The sequence below is a fragment of the Lynx canadensis genome, chromosome A2 (assembly GCF_007474595.2).
Source record: "Lynx canadensis isolate LIC74 chromosome A2, mLynCan4.pri.v2, whole genome shotgun sequence".
In the NCBI taxonomy this organism is placed as follows: Eukaryota; Metazoa; Chordata; class Mammalia; order Carnivora; family Felidae; genus Lynx; species Lynx canadensis.
The window spans coordinates 116994087-117006494 of record NC_044304.2 but is presented as its reverse complement, the minus strand read 5'-3'; positions in this window follow the sequence as shown (position 1 = coordinate 117006494).

Here is a 12408-nt window from a genome sequence, read left to right as displayed (position 1 = left end):
GAGAGAGAGAGAGAGAGAGAGAGAGAGAGAGAGAATCTTAAGCAGGATGGAGCCCAATGTGGGGCTCGATACCACAACCCTGGGATCACGATGTGAGCTGAAATCAAGAGTCAGACGCTCAACCGACTGAGCCACCCAGGTGCCCCTGTTTTTCTTTTTGTTTTTAGTTTAGGGAAGAGTTTCATAAAGAGACCTATTTCCCTTCGTCACTTTATCTTTTTTAAACTTTTATATTTTTATTAATTTTTTTAAATTCCAGTGTAATTAACACACAGTGTTATTTTAGTGTTAGGTGATCCAACAATTCTATACATGACTCAGTGCTCATTGCCCTAAGTGAACTCTTTTTTTTCTGTTTGTAAACTTTTAATTATTCAGATACATACACATGTATGTGCATTAGGTGACACTGTAAAATGTATTTCTTTTTTTTAAATTTTGATTCAAGTTAGTTAACATATAGTGTAGTATTGGTTTCCTTTATTTTTTTAATATGAAATTTATTGTCACATTGGTTTTAGAAGAGAATTTAGTGATTTATCACTTAGCTATAACAACCAGTGCTCATTCCAACAAGTACATTCTTTAATGCCCATCACCCATTTGACCCATCCTCCCATCCACCTCCCCTTCAGCAACCCTCAGTTTGTTCTCTATATTTAAGAGTCTCATATGGTTTGCCTCCCTATCTCCTTTTTCTTTTTTTATCTTATTTTTCCTTCCCTTCCCTTATGTTCGTCTATTTTGTTTCTTAAATTCTACCTATGAGTGAAATCATATGATGTTTGTCTTTCTCCGACTGATTTATTTCACTTAGCTTAATACCCTCTAGTTCCATCCACATTGTTGAAATGCAAGATTTCATTCTTTTTGATCACTGAGTAATATTCCATTGTGTGTGTGTGTATGTATGTATGTATATATATATATATATATATATATATATATATATATATATCTCACATATTCTTTATCTATTCATCAGTCAGTGGACATTTGGGGTCTTTCCATGATTTGGCTATTGTTGATAATGCTGCTATAAACATTGGTGTGCATGTATCCCTTCAAGTCAGCCTTTTTGGATCTTTTGGATACATACGTAGTGGTGCAATTGCTGGATCGTAGGGTAGTTTTATTTTTAATTTTTCAGGAACCTCTATAGTGTTTTTCAGAGTGGTCACACCAGTTTGCATTCCTACCAATGGTGCAAAAGTGTTCCCCTTTCTCTGCATCCTCACCAATATCTGCTGTTTCCTGAGTTGTTCACTTTAGCCATTCTGACAGGTGTGAGGTGGTATCTCATTGTGGTTTTGATTTGTATTTCCCTGATGATGAGTGATGTTGAGCATCTTTTCATGTATCTGTTAGCCATCTGGATGTCTTCTTTGGAAAACTATTTATTCATGCCCTCTGCCCACTTATTCACTGGGTTATTTGGTTTTGGGGTGAGTATGATGAATTCTTATATATTTTGGATTTAACACTTTATCCAATATGTCATTTGCAAATATCTTCTCCCATTCCATCAGTTGCCTTTTAGTTTTGTTGTTTCCTTTATTGTGCAGAAGCTTTTTATCTTGATAAAGTCCTAGTAGTTCATTTTTGCTTTTGTTTCCTTTGCCTCTGGATACAAGTCTAGTAAGAAGCTGCTGTGGCCAAGGTCAAAGAGGTTGCTGCCTGTGTTCTCCTCTAGGATTTTGATGGTTTCCTGTTTTACATGTAGGTATTTAATCTATTTTGAATTTATTTTTGTGTATGGTGTAAGAAAGTGGTCCAGTTTCATTCTTCTGCATGTTGCTGTCCAGTTTTCTCAACACCACTCGCTGAAGAGACTGTCTTTTTTCCATTGGATATTCTTTCCTCCTTTGTTGAAGATTAATTGGCCATACATTTGTGGGTCCAGTTCTAGGTTCTCTAGTCTGTTCCATTGATCAGTGTGTCTGTTTTGTGGCCCTAAGTGTACTCTTAAGCCCCTTCACCTATTTTACCCATCCCCCTACCCACCTCCATTCTGACAACTGCCAGTTTGTTCTCTATATTTAACAGTCTGGTTTTTTTTCTTTTGCCTCTTTTTTCTTTGTTTATTTAATTTCTTAAACTCCACAAATAAGTGAAATCATATGGTATTTGTCTTTCTCTGAATGATGTATTTCAGTTAGCATTATATCCTCTAGATCCACCCATGTTGTTGCAAATGGCAAGATCTCATTCTTGTTTATTGGCTGAGAAATATTCCAGTCTGTGTATGTGCGTGCGTGCGTGTGTGTGTATGCCTCACATTTTTTTATCTACTGATCTATGAATGGATACTTTGCTTCCATAGCTTGGCTATTGTAAATAATGCTGCAATAAACATATATTGCATATATTATTTTCATATTACTTTGTCCATATATTATTTTCAATTTCCTTGGGTAAATACCTAGTAGTGGAATTACTGAATCATATATTTCTATTTTTAAAGTTTACAGGAAACTCCATACTGTTTGCATGAGTTTGCATTCCCCCCATCAGTGCATGATGGTTCCCTTTTCTCCACATCCTCACCGACACTGGTTATTTCTTGCCTTTTTGATTCTAACCATTCTGACAGGTGTAAGATGATATCTTGTCGTTTTGATTTGCATTTCGCTAATGGTGAGTGATGTTGAGCATTTTTTCATGTGTCTATTGGCCATCTGTCCATCTGTCCATCTGTCCATATGTCTTCTTTGGAAAAATGTCTATTCAGGTCCTCTGCTCATTTCAAATCAGATTATTTGGGGGGTTTTGGTGTTCACTTATAAGAGCTTTTTATATATTTTGGATATTAACTTCTTATTGGATATACCACTTCATCTTCCCAAATATCTTCTCCCATCCCATAGGCTGCCTTTTCATTTTGTTGGTGGTTTCCTTTGCTCACAGGCCCCATTCTGGACAGAAAACATACCTATGGCCTATCTGTTCTCTTTCTAATTTTGTTTTTGCCTTGACTTTCTCTTGTCTCCTATGTGGACTGAAGCTCTCCTTCCCCCATGAGACTCAGACTGAGAACCTAGTGCTCTGTGCTCAGTCTTCGTGGATGCTCAAGAGGGACTGAGGAATGCCTTCAAGGATGGTTCTGAGTGGGGAGGAGTACAGGCCCTGGACTGGCAGGAGCTGGCTCTTACTTGTACTGACTTCAGGCACTTTGCTCTCAGATTTCTCATCTGCAAGTTGGAGATAGGCATAAAGGACAGGAAAGCAAACTGTCACGTGAATGGTAGTTACTGTTGTTCTATGTGAATCAAAAAGTAGTTTTCGCCCTGTTTTTATCTTTTAGTTCGTTTCTCTAACCTTACTCCCCTTTTACCTTTTCCATCTAACTTTATTATTTCCTTCTCAGACCTTCCCCTTCTCTTCTCAAAGTGGAGGAGAGCAGCTTGCCACTCTTCAGGCTGTGGACAATATGGTCCCAAGAGGCTATTCCCTGTTAATTTGGCCACCTCTCCTGAAGCAGCTTTGGTTATAGTCTTGAGCCTTTTAATGGGAAAGGGGTTTTCGTGCAAGTCATTTCTGGCTGCCTGGTGTGATTGCAGGCAGGAAATGTAGGTCTGCTGTGCACTGAAGGAAAAAGATCCATATGTGGCAACCAAGCCACATACATCATCTCAAAATTTAAGAACTGAGGCCCAAACATGCTCTGAATAAGTGATACCTCTCCGTCTTGGCAGATTTTTTAAAGTCTTTAAGTTTCACCCTTAATAGAAATAAACTTCACGGCCATGTGACCCAAAAGAATAATTTCCAGTCTTTGGAAAATTATTCTCTACTATTTGATAGCTGGTGTGGTGAAAGTGATATTATACCTACCCACTAATTCTAATACTCAGAGTATAGGAGGGCAATTTATTTTATATTTATGCTTTCTTTTATGAGTCTGATTGAAATAAAATGCTGGCTGGAGGTACATTAGAGTTCTCTGAACAGAGTCTCAACAGAATTGGGGGGAATATAAGCTGGTTGTTCTGAGCAGAGACTCAGAGTATAACCGCTCCGTTTGCTCTTCCAGAGATGCTTTTTTGTGTGTGGTTTGTTTTTGGTTCTCTTCCAATTTGCATCTTTACCAAAATCCCAAGGAAAGAAAAAAAACCATTAAGATTTTTTCTATAATCCATTTAAGTCAAAAATGGAGAAGAGAGAGAAAAATTTGTAGCTTTCAAACACCATTAGTTTGCTAATGATAGCTTTCATCCTATGACAGTTCTCAGACTGATAAGATGCTCTAAACATCCAGCACGAAGGAAGAGGGCCATTTATAGGCCCCCGCTCTGTCTCTGCAGCTTGCACATGTTTTCAAACATAATTTCATGCCTGCTTTCTGACAGCTCATTAAACAAAGGCCTCTTGGTGCCTATATTGCCCGTCTCCCTGCTGAGAGTGTAACATATTTACGGCCTTTGCAGATTGCTGGCTGCTGGCGCCTTCTCTTCCCCGTGGCCTGCCTGCCAACTGCTTATCAGTCTCCCCCAAAGGTGACATCCTCCTCGTTTGTTTAGGTAGCGATGGTCCCGTGTTTGACCCTCGGAGGCCAGCAGCAGCGTGATTAGGAGAGGCTCCTGCACCAGCTAGATAAAGGCAATCACGCTGGCGAAGACAGCGATGGGCTGCTCAGGGGAGCCTCGCCAGGCTGAGTGCTCCCATTCAGGAACACGCTGGCAGTTCGTTAGTTCGACAGCTGGCAATGTGCAGACCTTGTGGGATTTCTGCCTCAGAGAAAGCAAACAAGGGTTCGAGAGTGTTGAGGAGCTATCTGGGGCTGTGTACAAGGGTGATCAGAGGCGATTGCTCCTAATTACCTGCCTCTTGACTGCCATTAAACCATCATTACACATCCAAACCCATAAAAGCCCCTATGAATGCAGCACCTTATACTTAATTTTTATCCTTTTCTCCTGCTTTTGCCAAAAGCATTTTGCTGGGGTACTGGGAGGACAGATGAAGACATCTTGGACGAAACGAGAGGCTGCAGGCTGCATCCATCTGCCATTTCAGGATCTGACAAAACTGGTAACAGGTTTCTGCCACTGCTGTGTCCTGGGGGGTGATGCATCATTTCCAATGAATAGAAACGGAGAGGGAACCAGGAGGCGCAGAGGCAAAGGAGGGAAGGGGGGAAGGGGAGAGAGCAAGACTTCTTTCTTCCCAGCCAGGTGCCTGTGAATTCACCTCTTAGCTGTTGTGGGTTAATGGCCAGGCTCCAGGGGCAGGGATTTGTCAAAGCCTCGGATGACCCTGGCCCTAGAAATGCCTGTGTTGTGTGCCCCTGGGATCTGACTGGTGGCAAAGTAGGAACAAGATTTTGGTGTGACTGCATTCGCCTTCGTGGCAGATGTCGACAATAGCCACCACGTTTCCAGCACCCCCTATGAATGAGGCAGCGCATTAAGCATTTTCTTACAGGATGTCATCTCATGCAATGCAACACCATTCAGGTAGGGAACGTTAGACCCATTGTGCCAACGATGAAATGGAGCCTCGGGGAGATCGGAAGCCTCCACCAATCCCCCAGCTAGTCAGCAACAGAATCCAGGTCTGTTGGTTCCAAAGTCCCCACTTAACCGCCCAGCTGCTGCTGACCCATAGCGACATTGGCACACCACTTCAGAATGAGTTGTTGCTAAGCCCGTTTCCCCCGTGGAAGTTCTCAAACCCCAGGTGACACCCATCGACCAGAGAGGTGGTGAATCGTGGAGACTCCAGCATTCTGCACAAGGAGAGGCTCCCGGGCAAGGGATAAGGGATCTTCCGGTTTTCATTTTTCAGAAGCACTGTAGCTGATTCTATACAGGATGGCTTCAGGATACACTTTGAGAAAACAGTTCATGACCTAGGAGCTCCCTGGGGAGAGAGCAGTCTCATTTACCTGTTCCTCTATACCCCACAGAGTTATCCTCGCACATAGTAGGTGCTCAATAAATGCTGTGAAGTCAGAGGAAGGGTTCTGTTTGATTTTACTCCTCTGTATCTTGTTTTAAATTGTACTGAAACTTCCATATAGCTTCATCCTCTTGGGAGGAAGCAGACAATACATCCACAAGTAAAATGTATGTTTCCAATACGCCCTTAGCACTGATGAGGTGAGGTCTTTCATGGTCGTTCATACCTCCTCCTGACACACAGGCGACTGAGCTTCTGACCTCCAGCAGTTCAGCATGGAGATGGCTTTGCCAAACCTTACTGTTTTATGGAAGACTTACAATAGAATTATCATTGCTTAGAAAGCATCCCTGTGTGCACATTTGTTAGCTGATTTATATAAGCATGGGTACCTATTACGTCTAAAAATTATTTGCTACGTTACTTATAAATAACTTGAACTGTAGCTTGTTTTCTGGGCATGGCCTTTAGCTTTGTGTGCACTACAGTTTCTATGAATTGATCTATGCGCATTGTGCATTTTGATTCTTTACGCATGGTATTTTTGATGAATCCTGACTTGGAAAATAGGTGCCACTATCTCCATTTCATGGATGAGGAAAGTGAGCCTCAGAGAAACTGAGTGACTCTCCCAAGACAGCATAGGTAGCAGAGGCAAGATTTTAAGAGGCTCTGGAGGAATCTAAAATAAAACACTATTTCTATTTTACTATGTTGCATAAAGAACAAACTGATAATTTCAAAACTGAATTTTAAAAATGCTGGAAGGAAGTGATGGTAATTAATGGTGGTTGCCTGTGGGAGATGGGATTTTGATTCCTTATACTTTTCTTTATTTTCTAAATTGTAAAACTTCTAATTGTGGGAAAGCTAAAACACACACACACACACCTCCAGGGAACACACTATCCTAATAAACTTAATTATTATTAATTTATCATGAGATTTTTGTTTTATTTCTTTGAATATATGTGTTTTTGATTATACAACAATAACAACAACAACAACAACAACAACAACAACATTGAACATAGTAAGGTACAGTAGGATTTTCTCCCTATTAAAAATATTCCCTGAGGGGCACCTGGGTGGCTCAGTCAGTTACGCATCTGACTGCAGCTCAGGTCATGATCTCACTCACGGCTGAAGGGTTCGAGCCCTGCATCAGGCTCTGTGCTGACAGCTCAGAGCCTGGAGCCTGCTTTGGATTCTGTATCTCCCTCTCTCTCCCTCTGCCCCTTCTCCAGTCACACTCTGTCTCTCTGTCTCTTAAAAAATAAATAAACGTTAAAAAAAATTTCCTGGGCACCTGGGCTGGTCAGTTGGTTAAGTGGCCAGCCAATTCTTGATTTCAGCTCAGGTCACGAGCTCGCGGTTCATGGGATCGAGCCCTGTGTTGGGCTCTGCACTGACAGCATGAAACCTACTTGGGATTCTCTCTCTCCTCTCTCTGCCCTTCCCCTGCTTGTGCTTGCTCTCTCTCTGTCTCTCAAAATAAATAAATAAGCTTAAGAAAACTACCACCACAATGAAACTAGATTATTGCCAACAGAAGAATTCCTGGTTTGCTTCCTAGCAACAGAAAACAGAACAACATTTGCAATGACTTGAAGGCTATCATTTTCAGTGGTTACAAGTGCCTGATGTTGACAACTGTGCTGAGGGTGGCATGAAGGGTCTTACATTTTTTTCACCATTCTCTCTGCAAGTTCTCAAAGGACTTTCTCACCTGTCATTCCCTCTTGGTTTCAATAATCATCAGTTCAATACACCGCCATGCACCAGGCACTGTGCACAGTGATTTCCCGAATGTTAAGTACCAAATCTGAACCCGAGTCCTAGCAGCCTTATAAAGTGAGCTGGGTGTGGTCTATTACCTCTCTCCTCAGTGAGGACACTGAAGGGCAAAGACGTACTTAAGGGTAAGTGATGTGCTGAGGGGCTCGCAGCTGGTGGGTAATGCCACGGGAGCTCCAGTTTAAGCTACCCAGCTGGAAACTCAGTTTCCTTGAACTGCACCACCTCTTGGTGCTTCTTAGGGTCAGCTCTGTTCTTGAGCAAGACATAAGAAAGGTGATGCTGGACCTTTTGATATATTTTCCAATTTTGTATTTCAGAAACTATTTTGCACTCTCTCACTTGCCCAGGGCCTACTGTACCATCTTGTGCATCATCCAACCGTGCTACAAGTGATATCTTAGGACCCCAGCCTCTCCCCTCCTCCTCTCTCCCCCCCTCTGCCTCCCAGTCAAACCTACAGAACTTGTTTTCCATTTGCCCAGAAAACAAATGAGTTAGTCTGTGATAATGCGTATGAGGACTCCAAGGCAGGATTCTTGCTTTCTTAAAAAGAAGACATGCATGAATGTTGTGCCTTTACCCAAAGGAGTTCCCCAGTGGTGAAATAATTAGATGACATAGGAGGTCAATGAAGAGAAAAAGGAAAAGGAAAAAATACCACAGATATGCGCTGGGGGAAAAACATATGAAAGCATCATTTCATTTGAGAGAAATACTTTGTTAGTGGATGTCCAAATGTTACAACTCCTGGAGAGCCATTTGGCCAGGGATAACAAAAGTTTTAAAAAATGCATAACCTTTGACTTAGTAAATCCAGTTCTGAGAAGGCATCATAAGGAATAAGTCTAAATACAGAAAGAGCTTTGCACATGAAGAAATTCACCACAGTTACCTCTGATATAAAAAAAATGGCAAAAAGGATATTGATTATGTAAATTATGATACAATGGAATACAGTCATTACAAATGATGTCTGCAAAATATTCTGAAATAAAATGAAAGCTTTTCTATATGATAAGATAAAATGAAGAGAGTAGAATATAATTTAAATAAGAATTATGATAATCTTGTCCAAAATATTTGGAACATAATTATCTAAAGTAATTATGTGTAGAAAGTGCTACTATAGGTAATGTTTTTTCTTCTTCCTACATTTTTTTTCATTTATCCGAGTTTTCTTAAATAAATACATCAGTGTTCCAAAGGAAAAAAATTAAACATATTTGGAAATATTATTTTACTCAATACTGGTTTTTACTTAATTCAGGTAATATACAAGTGTCTATATCCAAGAGTGATTTAAGAAACAAACATACTATGTAACTGTGCAGAAAAGTGTTAATACAGCAGGTCTCATTGTGATCCTTGTGATACATCTGCTTAAAAGGTTGCCTCTTGGATGGTGTCTGGGAACTTAGATTCTAGAAAGGTCCCTGGGTATTTGAGCTGCTATAATAAAAGGCCAGAGACTGGATGGCCTATAAACAAACATTTACTTCTCACAGTTCTGGAGGCTGGAAGTCGAAGATCATGGAAGCAGGGGAGTGGGCATCTGGTGAGAAACTGCTTCCTACATGGCCCTCTCTTCACTATAGCTCACACGGCCAAAGGGGCAAGGAATCTTTCTTGGGCCACTTTCATAAGAGGACTAATTCCATTCATGAGGGCTCCACCCTTATAATCTAAGCACCTTCCAAAGTACCTTCCTCCAAATACCATCCCATTGGACATTAGATTTCAACATGTAAATTTGAGAGGGATATATTCAAGTCCATAGCATTCCCCACCACCATTAAGTAAGAATGGCTCGCTATGCTGAAACTGTTTGGACAAACCATACAGTTTATGTTAAACACCTGCTTTCCCTCTGGGAGGGTAGAATTTGGGTATGGACCAGGCAGAGGCGCCCTATGTGAGCAAGCCCCAGTAAAAACTCTGGGTATTGAGTCTCCAACGAGCTTCCCAGATTGACAGCATTCTACGTTTGTTGTCATAACCCATTGCTGGGGAAATTAAATGCATCCTGTGTGACTCCTCTGGGGGAGGACCTTAGAAGCTTATGCCAGATTTCTCTGGACTTTACCCATGTGCCTTTTCCCTTCGTTGATTGTGTGTTTGGTTTCTTTTAACTGTAATAAATCATATCTGTGAGTATGACTACATGCTGGGTCCTGCGAATCCTCTGAGTGAATCATGGACCCTGGGGGGGGTGGCCTTGGGACCTCTCAATATAATCATCACTATTATGTAGCTCTAAAAAGATCAGTTTCTTCCCATTTTCATCCTTAATAATTTAGCTGTATATAAACCATAGAATGGTGCTTTTCCAACATATATTGAACCCACAAAATTTTAGTGCCAGGAAAGAGAATCGTGTCATACTTTTGATTTACAGATGAGAAAACAAAGCTAAGAGCAAGGGCAGTGCCACATCCAAATCAGCATCAGAACCAAAGACTCCTGACTCTTCAATTCTTCTACAACACTCCACCCCCTTTCACAGATCATTGTTTTCCTGTGAACAGGAGACCGTGAGACACATGGGGAAAAGGCATACAAATGCAACACTATAATGTGGAGTCAGTAAAGAGTGATATTGGGGATACTGGATGTAAATCAGCTAGTGATGGTAAAATGGGATTTCCTTCATCATTTATAAGTGGTGAATAAATAGCCGGTGATAGAAATGAAAGCACACAGAGTATGGTCTCAAGCTATAGATTCAGGGACTCGAAGTAAGGAAATAATTAAAACATGTGAACCCTACAGTGGAAACCGGACCAGCTTGCTCTGCATTCTTTAGACTGGTGGTTAGTGCAAGCCATTGAAAATGAATTTTTGTTGGAAATACATGTCCAGTCAAGGTTGACTACAATAAAAATGAATATTTTCATGCTTATTTCAAGTAGGCTATACCTTCCTGGCTTACTTCCTAAGGGGGGAATGGGAAGGGTTGTAGGGAGTGAGAATCTTTAAAATTGGGGAAATTTCAATCAAATGTCTATTTCTTATGCTTCAAAGATTTTATTCATAAATTTAGAAATCTGTTAATTCATGCTCATCACTTAAAACCTGATGACAGACTATTGTTCTTAAAGATCTGCATTGCACTTATCATAATCCTATTCATTCAAAGGGTAAGACCATCTCTGGGTCTCTTCTGTTGGTGAATACTGGTAGCCGTGATGAAGGGATGATCCAATAATAATTCCACAGAGAAAATAGACCCCCACCACCATGCTCTAAGTTCTACGGCCACATCTCTCCAAGGAAGAACATACTGGGGAAAATCAAGAATAGAATCAGCACTTAGCTACATAGAATCACAAATAAGTAATTGCTTACTACTTCCTCTCTTCTTCTACTTTCCTGTTTCCCCCTTACTGGGTTCAATAGTGGAAAAGACTAACTTCACAGAGGCCTGAGTAACAGGAGAGAATTCCACACTGACCTCAAAGAACATCTGATGAAAACATGATCCCTTTTGATCTCTAGGGAGATTTTTTAAATGTTTATTTATTTATTTTGAGAGAGAGAGAGAGGAAGCAGGGGAGGGACAGAGAGAGAGAGAGAGAGAGATCCCAAGCGGGCTCCACACCTGCAGTGCAGGGCCTGACGTGGGGTTCAGACTCACAGATCCGTGAAATCATGACTGGAGCCAAAATCGAGTTGGTCGCTCAACTGACTGAGCCACCCAGGCACCCCTCTAGGGAGATTTTAAAATATTATAAGTAAACATTTTATTGGTTCACTTATATATCACATGTCTTTGATGCTTGGCATTTGTTTTGTCATCGGCTTGTTATAAACGAACTTCTGGAATGCAACTCTGCCTTGTGTCCATAAGAAAAGAAAGTTCTCCAGTGGCCTTACAATTTTTACATTTTTCTTTCTTTCTTTTTTTTTTTTTTACTTTGTCCCAATTCTTAATTCTCAAGACAATCTAAGAATTCCTCTCACTGAAAAGAAAGTCCTACCAAAATCCACTTCCTTTATTTTTTAAAGATCACATTTTTTTAAAGTTTATTTTATTTATTTTAACAGAGAGAGTGAACAAGCAGGGAAGAGGCAGAAAGAGACAGGAAAAGAGAGAGAATCCCAAGCAGTCTTGGCATAGTCAGTGCAGAGCCTGATGCAGGACTTGAACTCACAAACTGCAAGATCATGACCTGAGCTGACATTGGATGCTCAACCAACTGAGCCACCTAGGTGCCCCCAAATACACTTCTTTTAAATAAACTTTAAAAATGATGCAAGAGTTATCTATCCTTGTTCAGGGTTAAATTTTACTATATTTATTTGATGGGAAAGGTTAGGGTAGTTTATTGTCCTGGGTCAGGTTTCCTGGAGACACCTTCAGACTGTGAGGCAGAGATCTGCAGGCAGGAAATTCACTGCAGAGTGAACTTGAGAAGAACATATATAAGGTAGCTGGATGGAACAGAGGGAGAGGTTGAATTGAAAGAAGTTGCGACAGAAGGCCTCAGCTGATCCCACTGGGATCTCTGAAGCTGAGATGGCCCTGCAGAACTGTCACAGATCCAAGGCGAAGGGCTAGGTCTTTGCACCAGCATCAATCAGTCTTTAGACTCCGGCTACCTCTGGGAAGAGGGAAACACAGCTTCCTCTGGCAGAGGGCAAGTCCCAGAAATAATCACAGCTGTGAGCCTCCAGCAGCCAACCCTCCTGGCAGCTGAGTCAATAAGT